Below are 11,748 nucleotides of genomic sequence, written 5' to 3'. Positions count from 1 at the left end.
AAAACTAAGATCATGGCATCTGGTCCCATCACTTCATGGGAAATAGATGGGCAAACAGTGGAAACAGTGTCACACTTTATTTTGGGGGGACTCCAAAATAACTGTAGATGGTGATTGCAGCCATGACATTAAAAGATGCTTACTCCTTGGAAGGAAAGTTATGACCAACCTAGATAGCATATTAAAAAACAGAGATATTACTTTGCCAAAAAAGGTCCATCTAGTCAAGGCTATGGTTTTTCCAGTGGTCATGTATGGATGTGAGAGTTGGACTGTGAAGAAAGCTGAGTGCCAAAGAATTGATGCTTTTGAACTGTGGTGTTGGAGAAGACTCTTGAAAGTCCCTTGGACTGCAAGAAGATCCAACCAGTCCATCCTAAAGGAGACCAGTCCTGAGTGTTCATTGGAAGGACTGATGTAGAAGCTGAAACTCCAATACTTTGGCCACCTCATGCGAAGAATTGACTCATTGGAAAAGACCTTGATGCTGGGAAGGATTGGGGGCAGGAGGAGAAGGGGACAACAGAAGATGAGATGGCTGGATGGCATCATCGACTCGATAGACATGAGTTTGGGTAAACTCCGGGAGTTGGTGATGGACAGGAAAGCCTGGCGTGCTGTGATTCATGGGGTCTCAAAGAGACGGACACGACTGAGTGACTGAACTGAACTGAACTACAGTACTACACAATCCATAGTTAATTGAATCTGTGTATACGGAACTGTGAATACAGAGGGCTGACTGTAAGTTATAACATGGATTTTTAACTGTGTGGGGGTCAGCGCCCCTAACCACTGTGGTGTTCAAAAGTCAACTGTATTTTAACTTTGCTAAAAAATAGGTTTGTTTGGTCTGATCGTGAAAATAACACCTATATAGCATATCCAGAAAATAAATATAAACCAAAGAAAAGTTCTTTAAATTTTGATAGATATCACCAAACAATTTTTCAAAAAGATTCAACCAGTGTACTTATCAGACATGTATGAGAGAAGCCTATTGCTGAAACACAAAATGCTGTGTTTTGCTCATCTTTTAAATTATAGCCGCTGTTATTTTATTTATATTTCTTTAATTACTAGTGAGACTGAACATCTATTCATATGTTTATTGGTCCTATTTTTTGATGCCTATTTAAATCCTTTACCCGCTTGAACCTGGAGTCCTGAGAACCAGCCAGACAGCCTCTGGTCCTCTTGATCTAGCGCCAGCCACCTCAGCGAAAGGCCCCTGTGATGAAAATGCCAGGAACGATTTAAAGACACTTCCAGCTTTTCCAACCAAAACTCTGCAGGAGCATCCCTCCCTTGCTTACTGTGAGGACAGAGTAATTGAACATTATTTGAAAATCAAAGGTCTGACTCGGGGTCAAGCTGTCGTTCAGTATATGAAAATAGTAGAAGCTCTGCCAACCTATGGAGTCCATTATTATGCAGTAAAGGATAAACAAGGACTTCCTTGGTGGCTTGGAGTCAGCTATAAAGGAATTGGCCAGTATGATTTGCAAGATAAGGTGAAACCTCGCAAATTATTCCAATGGAAACAGCTGGAGAACTTATATTTCCGTGAGAAAAAGTTTGCTGTTGAAGTTCACGATCCACGGAGGATTTCAGTATCCAGAAGAACCTTTGGGCAGAGTGGCCTCTTTGTACAAACGTGGTATGCGAACTCCTCTCTCATCAAGTCCATCTGGGTAATGGCCATTAGTCAGCATCAGTTTTACTTGGACCGGAAGCAAAGCAAAGCAAAAATCCCTTCAGCCAGGAGTTTAGACGATATCGCGATGGACTTGACGGAGACAGGAGCACCAAGGGTCTCCAAACTGGTGACACTTGAGGCGAAAAGCCAGTTCATTATGGCAAGCAACGGCAGTTTAATTTCCTCAGGTTCTCAAGACTCAGAAGTCAGTGAGGAGCAAAAGAGAGAGAAGATCCTTGAACTCAAGAAGAAGGAAAAACTGTTGCAAGAAAAGCTCCTGAAGAAAGTTGAAGAGCTTAAGAAGATCTGTTTGCGGGAGGCTGAGCTCACAGGCAAAATGCCCAAGGAGTATCCTCTGAACGTAGGTGAGAAACCTCCTCAGGTCAGAAGGCGTATAGGTACCGCGTTCAAATTAGATGACAACTTGCTGCCAAGTGAAGAGGATCCTGCTTTGCAAGAACTGGAGAGCAATTTCCTAATACAGCAAAAGCTGGTTGAGGCTGCGAAGAAGCTTGCCAATGAGCCCGACCTTTGCAAAACCGTGAAGAAAAAACGAAAGCAAGATTACACGGATGCAGTGAAAAAGCTTCAGGAGATTGAAAATGCTATAAATGAGTACCGCATTAGATGTGGAAAGAAACCCAGCCAGAAAGCAACAGTTATCTTACCAGAAGACATCATCCCATCAGAAAGTAGCTCCTTGTCTGACACTACCACCTATGATGATCCCAACGATACCTTCACTCTTGCTGGGCAGCGATCAAGTTCAGTACCTCATTCTCCAAGAATTCTTCCTCCCAAGTCTCTCGGTATTGAGAGGATCCATTTCAGAAAGTCATCCATCAATGAACAGTTTGTGGATACCAGACAGTCCAGAGAAATGCTGTCTACACACAGCAGTCCTTACAAAACTCTGGAGAGGCGGCCCCAGGGAGGACGAAGCATGCCCACCACCCCCGTTCTCACCCGGAACGCCTACAGTAGCAGCCATTTGGAACCTGAGCCTTCATCTCAGCACTGCCGCCAGCGGAGTGGAAGCCTCGAGTCTCAGTCTCACCTGCTTTCCGAGATGGACCACGAAAAGCCATTTTTCGCCCTCTCCAAATCCCAAAGAAGCAGCAGCACTGAAATCCTGGATGACGGATCTTCCTACACTAGCCAGTCGAGCACGGAGTATTACTGCACCACGCCCGTGGCCGGCCCCTATTACACCACCCAGACGCTGGACACTCGCTCCCGGGGTCGCAGAAGGTCCAAGAAACAGAATGTCTCGACTTCCAATTCGGGAAGCATGCCCAACCTAGCACACAAGGATAGTCTGAGGAATGGCGTCTACTCCAAGAGTCACGAGCAGCCTCCTTCCAGCTACTACATTGCCGGGTACACACCCTACGCGGAGTGTGACCTCTATTACGCCGGCGGCTACGTCTACGAGAACGACACGGAGGGACAGTACAGTGTGAATCCTTCCTACCGGTCGTCCGCCCACTACGGATACGACCGCCCAAGAGACTGCAGCAGGTCGTTTCATGAGGACGAGGTCGACCGGGTGCCCCATAACCCGTACGCCACACTCCGGCTGCCGCGGAAGGCTGCCGCCAAGTCAGAGCACATCACCAAAAACATCCACAAGGCCTTAGTGGCAGAGCACCTGCGAGGCTGGTACCAGCGGGCCTCTGGGCAGAAGGAGCAGGGCCACAGCGCACAGACTAGCTTTGACTCAGACAGGGGCTCACAGAGAAGCCTGGGCTTTGCCGGGCTGCAGGTCCCCTGTTCTCCGAGCAGCCGTGCGTCTTCCTACTCCTCAGTGTCTTCCACAAATGCTTCTGGGAACTGGAGGACCCAGATAACCTTAGGGCTATCCGAATACGAGATCCCGGCACATTCTTCCTACACCAGCTGCTATAGCAACATCTATAATCCTTTACCCTCTCCAGGCAGACCGTACACAGAGACCGGTCAACTGGACGGTACAGATGGAAACCGGCTGGAAGACAGCCCGGAGAGTAGTGAGCAGAGGCTCTTCTGGCACGAAGACTCCAAGCCCGGAACATTAGTCTGAACTGCGGGTGGGCCTCCTGACCAAGCACTGCGTTCTCACACTAGTGTGCCTTGCAAAATGTGTTTGTCTTCCTGGAAGGCCGTAGGCTTTAGAAACCTGAAGGCCTCCGAGGTGGAAAGGAGGACTCCGTTGGCCCCGGAAGTGAATCACACACTAAGCCGCACAAAGCCCTTGAATGACATCCCGCCTTTCCAAGTCTAGATGCTCACCTAACGGAGCAAGGTCAAGACCACGTGTGAACCTTTGCCGAGGAGGACTTGGCCTTTACCAAGAGCAAGCACTTTGTAAGGGATTAAAAGTGGTTGAAGGCAGACCTCAAAACTGTGAAAAATGCATTCAGGGTCTCCCAAAGGAAAGAAGGACAGGGAAAATTCAGAGCACAATTCAGGATGATGAGAGAAGGGAAGCTGGAAGCTCTTTAGTCACTGCTCACCATCGGAAAGTTTGAATTTGTGAGCTGGCGAAGAATTACATACTATGTCTACCCAGACATGAACAATTCAGACAGTGTTGACAAATTACTTGAAGAGAAGCTGGATTTTCATGAAGTTCTGAATGAGTATAAATGTTTTTAGGCCGTTATCAAGAGTAATGGTTTTCATAAGCACCACAAAATGGGTTCTGGAAAGACTTATGGCCATATTGTCCTGTAATATAACTATGGTAGCAGATTGGGGAAAATGAAGCAACCCATTGAGTAACTGACAAACTCTGCTTGGAGAATTTTCTAAGGTACAATATCATTGAGTTCCTTTTTTCCTTTCTATGCCAACGGCATGAGCTATCTTCTTCAGGCTGGTAACTCTCCAACATGGCTGTCATTGCAATGACAGACCTGATATGGAAAGTTTTTATAACCAAGAGTTTGGAAAAGTATTTTAAGGTGATACAGAAAGAACCTAACATAATATAAAGAAAAACAGCAACAACGAAAAGAAAGACACAAAGCCTACATCATTTTCTATGAATCACGTGCCTTAAAATTGTGTACATTTGAAAAACAAGCATATTGTCTGGATTCCCCAGGTAGTTCTAAGTCACCAAGTGACAAAAGCAAGATTATTCATTAAAAACAAAAACGAAAACCCTCCAAGCTGCAGTAGATTTAATTATGAGGCTAAAACTACCTCATACTTTCCTTGGAAGAACTAGTTCGCTATGCTTTATTGTGGGATGTTTTGGAGTTTTCGTTTTTTGTTTTTTTTTTTAAGCAAATATTTCCATATTCTAGATGGATCTTTTTCGTCATCTTTACTCTGCTTCAGAATTCCACAGAAGGTGCTCCTTCCCTCTCTTTTATACAAGTTTCTTGTTTATATTGTGAATAGAGAAGTTTCTGAACAACTTTTTGGGGACATTTTCTATCTATATTCCAAAGCATGTAATATATACATAAAGGTGATTTGTTAAACTGAAAAAAAAAAAAAAATAAATAAATCCTTTACCCACTTTTCTTTCTGTTTTGTGCTGATTTATAAGAAAATTGATGTTCTCTGCCTATTTACCTTTCCCTGGTACATATGTTGCAAGTATTTTACTCTAAGTGTTTTGTTATAGCCTTGACTGAAGTATTTTTGTTATTAAAAAAGCTTTATGTTTTATAAAAATAAAGCATAATTAATTATATTTTCATAATTAGCATTTATATTAATAATTTGAGTTAATAAAACACTATTCATATTAATATTTTCATTTATGGTTTCTGGTTTTGCACCATACATGGAAAGGCTTTCCTCATCTAAAGATGTAAAATTATTCACCTGTATTTCCTTTGAAAATAACATTTATTGGATGTCTACATGTGCTTGGAGCTGTTTTTGCCTTATTACATGTATAATCTCATTAAATTTTCACCAGAATCTTATGAGTTACATTTTATTTATTTTTATTTTTTTATTTTTTTGCATTTTATTTTTATTTTATTTTATTTTTTTTAATTTTATAAATTTATTTATTTTAGTTGGGGGCTAATTACTTTACACTATTGTAATAGTTTTTGCCATACATTGACATGAATCAGCCATGGGTTTACATGTGTTCCCCTTCCTGGACCCCCCACCCACCTCCCTCCCCATCCCATCCCTCTGGGTCATCCCATTGCCCCGGCCCTGAGCCCTTGTCTCATGCATCGAACATGGAATGGTGTTCTGTTTCACATATGATAATATACATGTTTCAATGCTATTCTCCCAGAACGTCCCACCCTCACCTTCTCCCTCAGAGTCCATAAAATTGTTCCATGCATCTGTGTCTCTTATTCTGTCTCGCATATAGGGTTATCGTTACAATCTTTCAAATTCCATATATATGCATCAGTATACTGTATTGTTGTTTTTCTTTCTGGCTTACTTCACTCTGTATAATGGGCTCCAGTTTCATCCATCTCAGTAGAACCGATTCAAATGTATTTTTTTAATGGCTGAGTAATATTCCATTGTGTATATGTGCCACAGCTTCCTTATCCATTCGTCTGCTGATGGACATCTAGGTTGCTTCCATGTCCTGGCTATTGTAAACAGTGCTGCGATGAACATTGGGGTACACGCGTCTCTTTCAATTCTGGTTTCCTCGGTGTATATGCCCAGCAGTGGGATTGCTGGGTCATATGGCAGTTCTATTCCCAGTTTTTTAAGGAATCTCCACACTGTTCTCCATAGTGGCTGTACTAGTTTGCATTCCCACCAACAGTGTAAGAGGGTTCCCTTTTCTCCACACCCTCTCCAGCATTTATTGCTTGTAGACTTTTGGATAGCAGCCATTCTGACAGGCGTGAAATGATACCTCATTGTGGTTTTGATTTGCATTTCTCTTATAATGAGTGATGTTGAGCATCTTTTCATGTGTTTGTTAGCCATCTGTATGTCTTCTTTGGAGAAATGTCTGTTTAGTTCTTTGGCCCATTTTTTGATTGGGTCGTTTATTTTTCTGGAATTCAGCTGCAGAAGTTGCTTGTATATTTTTGAGATTAATTGTTTGTCTGTTGCTTCATTTGCTATTATTTTCTCCCATTCTGAAGGTTGTCTTTTCACCTTGTTTATAGTTTCCTTTGTTGTGCAAAAGCTTTTAATTTTAATTAGGTCCCATTTGTTTATTTTTGCTTTTATTTCCAATATTCTGGGAGGTGGGACATGGAGGATCCTGCTGTGATTTATGTCAGAGAGTGTTTTGCCTATGTTTTCCTCTAGGAGTTTTATAGTTTCTGGTCTTACGTTTAGATCTTTAATCCATTTTGAGTTTATTTTTGTGTACGGTGTTAGGAAGTGTTCTAGTTTCATTCTTTTACAAGTGGTTGACCAGTTTTCCCAGCACCACTTGTTAAAGAGATTGTCTTTTCTCCATTGTATATTCTTGCCTCCTTTGTCGAAGATAAGGTGTCCATATGTGCGTGGGTTTATCTCTGGGCTTTCTATTTTGTCCCATTGATCTATATTTCTATCTTTGTGCCAGTACCATACTGTCTTGATGACTGTGGCTTTGTAGTAGAGCCTGAAGTCAGGCAGGTTGATTCCTCCAGTTCCATTCTTCTTCCTCAAGATTGCTTTGGCTATTCGAGGTTTCTTATATTTCCATACAAATTGTGAGATGATTTGTTCTAGTTCTGTGAAAAATACCATTGGTAACTTGATAGGGATTGCATTGAATCTATAGATTGCTTTGGGTAGTATACTCATTTTCACTATATTAATTCTTCCAATCCATGAACACGGTATATTTCTCCATCTGTTTGTGTCCTCTTTGATTTCTTTCATCAGTGTTTTATGGTTTTCTATATATAAGTCTTTTGTTTCTTTAGGTAGATATATTCCTAAGTATTTTATTCTTTTTGTTGCAATGGTGAATGGTATTGTTTCCTTAATTTCTCTTTCTGTTTTCTCATTATTGGAGTATAGGAATGCAAGGGATTTCTGTGTGTTAATTTTATATCCTGCAACTTTACTATATTCATTGATCAACTCTAGTAATTTTCTAGTAGAGTCTTTAGGGTTTTCTATGTAGAGGATCATGTCATCTGCAAACAGTGAGAGTTTTACTTCTTCTTTTCCTATCTGTATTCCTTTTATTTCTTTTTCAGCTCTGATTGCTGTGGCCAAAACTTCCAAAACTATGTTGAATAGTAGTGGTGAAAGTGGGCATCCTTGCCTTGTTCCTGACTTTAGGGGAAATGCTTTCAATTTTTCACCATTGAGGATAATGTTTGCTGTGGGTTTGTCATATATAGCTTTTATTATGTTGAGATATGTCCCTTCTATTCCTGCTTTCTGGAGGGTTTTTATCATAAATGGATGCTGAATTTTGTCAAAGGCTTTTTCTGCATCTATTGAGATAACCATATGGTTTTTTTCTTTCAATTTGTTAATGTGGTGTATTACATTGATTGATTTGCAGATGTTAAAAAAACCTTGCATTCCTGGGATAAAGCCCACTTGGTCATGATGTATGATCTTTTTAATATGATGTTGGATTCTGTTTGCTAGAATTTTATTAAGGATTTTTGCATCTATGTTCATCAGTGATATTGGCCTGTAGTTTTCCTTTTTTGTGACATCTTTGTCTGGTTTTGGAATTAGGGTGATGGTGGCCTCATAGAATGAGTTTGGAAGTTTACCATCTTCTGCAATTTTCTGGAAGAGTTTGAGTAGGATAGGTGTTAGCTCTTCTCTAAATTTTTGGTAGAATTCCGCTGTGAAGCTGTCTGGTCCTGGGCTTTTGTTTGCTGGAAGATTTCTGATTACAGTTTCGATTTCCGTGCTTGTGATGGGTCTGTTAAGATCTTCTATTTCTTCCTGGTTCAGTTTTGGAAAGTTATACTTTTCTAAGAATTTGTCCATTTCTTCCAAGTTATCCATTTTATTGGCATATAGCTGTTGGTAGTTGTCTCTTATGATCCTTTGTATTTCTGTGGAGTCTGTTGTGATCTCTCCATTTTCATTTCTAATTTTGTTGATCTGATTCTTCTCCCTTTGTTTCTTGATGAGTCTGGCTAATGGCTTGTCAATTTTGTTTATCTTCTCGAAAAACCAGCTTTTAGTTTTGTTGATTTTTGCTATGGTCTCTTTTGTTTCTTTTGCATTTACTTCTGCCCTAATTTTTAAGATTTCTTTCCTTCTACTGACCCTGGGGTTTTTCATTTCTTCCTTCTCAAGTTGCTTTAGGTGTAGAGTTAGTTGATTTATTTGATTTTTTTCTTGTTTCTTGAGGTACGCCTGTATTGCTATGAACCTTCCCCTTAGTATTGCTTTTACAGTGTCCCATAGGTTTTGGGTTGTTGTGTTTTCATTTTCATTCGTTTCTATGCATAATTTGATTTCTTTTTTGATTTCTTCTGTGATTTGTTGGTTATTCAGAAGCGTGTTGTTTAGCCTCCATATGTTGGAATTTTTAATAGTTTTTTTCCTGTAATTGAGGTCTAATCTTACTGCATTGTGGTCAGAGAAGATGGCTGGGATGATTTCAATTTTTTTTGAATTTACCAAGGCTAGATTTATGGCCCAGGATGTGATCTATCCTGGAGAAAGTTCCATGTGCACTTGAGAAAAAGGTAAAATTGATTGTTTTGGGGTGGAAAGTCCTGTAAATATCAATTAAATCTAATTTGTCTATTGTATCATTTAAAGTTTGTGTTTCCTTGTTAATTTTCTGTTTAGTTGATCTATCCATATGCGTGAGTGGAGTATTAAAGTCTCCCACTATTATTGTGTTATTGTTAATTTCCCCTTTCATACTTGTTAGTATTTGCCTTATATATTGTGGTGCTCCTATGTTGGGTGCATATATATTTATGATTGTTACGTCTTCTTCTTGGATTGATCCTTTGATCTTTATGTAGTGTCCTTCTTTGTCCCTTTTCACATCCTTTATTTTAAAGTCTATTTTATCTGAAATGAGTATTGCGACTCCTGCTTTCTTTTGGTCTCCGTTTGCATGAAATATGTTTTTCCATCCCTTCACTTTCAGCCTGTGTGTGTCCCTAGTTTTGAGGTGGGTCTCTTGTAGACAGCATATATAGGGGTCTTGTTTTTGTATCCATTCAGCAAGCCTTTGTCTTTTGGTTGGGGCATTCAACCCATTTACATTTAAGGTAATTATTGATGAGTATGATCCCGTTGCCATTTACTTTGTTGTTTTGAGTTCGTGTTGAAACATCCTTTCTGTGTTTCCTGTTTAGAGAAGATCCTTTAGCATTTGCTGGAGAGCTGGTTTGGTGGTGCTGAATTCCCTCAGCTCTTGCTTGTCTGTAAAGCTTTTGAATTCTCCTTCATATCTGAATGAGATCCTTGCTGGGTACAGTAATCTGGGTTGTAGATTATTCTCTTTCATTACTTTAAGTATGTCCTGCCATTCCCTTCTAGCCTGAAGGGTTTCTATTGAAAGATCAGCTGTTATCCTTATGGGGATCCCCTTGTGTTGTTATTTGTTGTTTTTCCCTTGCTGCTTTTAATATTTGTTCTTTGTGTTTGATCGTTGTTAATTTGATTAATATGTGTCTTGGGGTGTTTCGCCTTGGGTTTATCCTGTTTGGAACTCTCTGGGTTTCTTGGACTTCTGTGACTATTTCTTTCCTCATTTTAGGGAAATTTTCAACTATTATCTCCTCGAGTATTTTTTCATGGCCTTTCCTTTTATCTTCTTCTTCTGGGACTCCTATGATTCGAATGTTGGGGCGTTTCATATTGTCCCAGAGGTCCCTGAGGTTTTCCTCATTTCTTTTGATTCTTTTTTCTTTTTTCCTCTCTGTTTCGTTTATTTCCATCATTCTATCTTCTACCTCACTTATCCTATCTTCTGCCTCCGTTATTCTACTGTTGGTTCCCTCCAGAGTGTCTTTTATCTCCTTTATTTCATTATTCATTCTATATTGACTCCTTTTTATTTCTTCTAAGTCCTTGATAAACATTTCTTGCATCTTCTCAATCTTTGTCTCCAGGCTATTTATCTGTAACTCCATTTTGCTTTCAAGATTTTGGATCATTTTTATTATCATTATTCTAAATTCTTTTTCAGATAGATTCCCTATCTCCTCCTCTTTTGTTTGGCTTTGTGGGCATTTCTCATTTTCCTTTACTTGCTGAGTATTTCTCTGCCTTTTCATCTTGTTTAGATTGCTGTGTTAGGCGTGGCCCTTCTGTATTCTGGTAGTATGAAGTTCCTCTTTATTGTGGAGGTTCCTCACTGTGGTTGGGGTTGGACAGGTGGCTTGTCAAGGCTTCCTGGTTGGGGGAGCTTGTGTCGGTGTTCTGGTGGGTGGAGCTGGATTTCTGCTCTCTCGAGTGCAATGGAGTGACCAGTATTAATTTTTGAGATGTCTATGGATTTGGTGTGCCTCTGGGCAGCCTGTATATTGATGCTCAGGTCTATGTTCCTGCGTCGCTGGAGAATTTGCGTCGTATGTCTTGCTCTGGAACTTATTGGCTCTTGGGTGGAGCTTGGTTTCAGTGTATTTATGGAGGCTATTGGATGGTCTCTTATTAATTAATGTTTCCCCTGGCTTTCAGTCTTATTCTTGCAGTAGCCTCAAGACTTCTCCTTCCATACAGCCTCAATAATAAAACTTTTAGGTTAATGGTGAAAAGATTCTCCACAGTGAGGGATACCCAGAAAGGTTCACTGAGTTACATGGAGAGATGAGGTGGAGGGGGGGGTTGAGGTGACCAGGAGGGGAATAGGGGAATTCAAATGTGGAGAGAGCAATTTAGCCAGTAAGCACTTCCCTCTGTGCTTTCCACAGTTTGGAACCCTCAGAGTGGTTCACAGAGATACATAGAGAGGGGGGAGGAAGGTAATAGATGTGAGCATGAGTAGAAAGGGAGGAATCAAGAGGGGAGAGAGAGATCTGGGCAGTATCCTGTTCCTGAAGTGTTCTCCGGTACCCAGAACACCCTCAGAGATTCACAGAATTGGGTTGAGAAGAGAAGGAGGAGGGTGGGAGATAGAGGTTCCCTGGGGGAGAAGAAAGAGCATCAATAGGGGGAGAGAGTGATCAGGCCAG

General features: G+C 40.7%; 1 pseudogene across 1 annotated transcript; it reads left to right on the top strand.

Annotated features, from left to right (window-relative positions):
- Positions 1-432: 432 nt before the first annotated feature.
- On the top strand, positions 433-5,198 carry LOC145511640 (FERM domain-containing protein 4B pseudogene; annotated as a pseudogene). Its single transcript, XR_014058019.1, has one exon. The product of XR_014058019.1 is annotated as an FERM domain-containing protein 4B pseudogene (transcript).
- The last annotated feature ends 6,550 nt before the right edge of the window (positions 5,199-11,748 follow it).

Source organism: Giraffa tippelskirchi, chromosome 1 (genome assembly GCF_054371585.1).
Source record: "Giraffa tippelskirchi isolate mGirTip1 chromosome 1, T2T-mGirTip1v1.2.pri, whole genome shotgun sequence".
NCBI classification, from domain to species: domain Eukaryota; kingdom Metazoa; phylum Chordata; class Mammalia; order Artiodactyla; family Giraffidae; genus Giraffa; species Giraffa tippelskirchi.
This window is presented reverse-complemented; position numbering and strand designations above follow the sequence as displayed.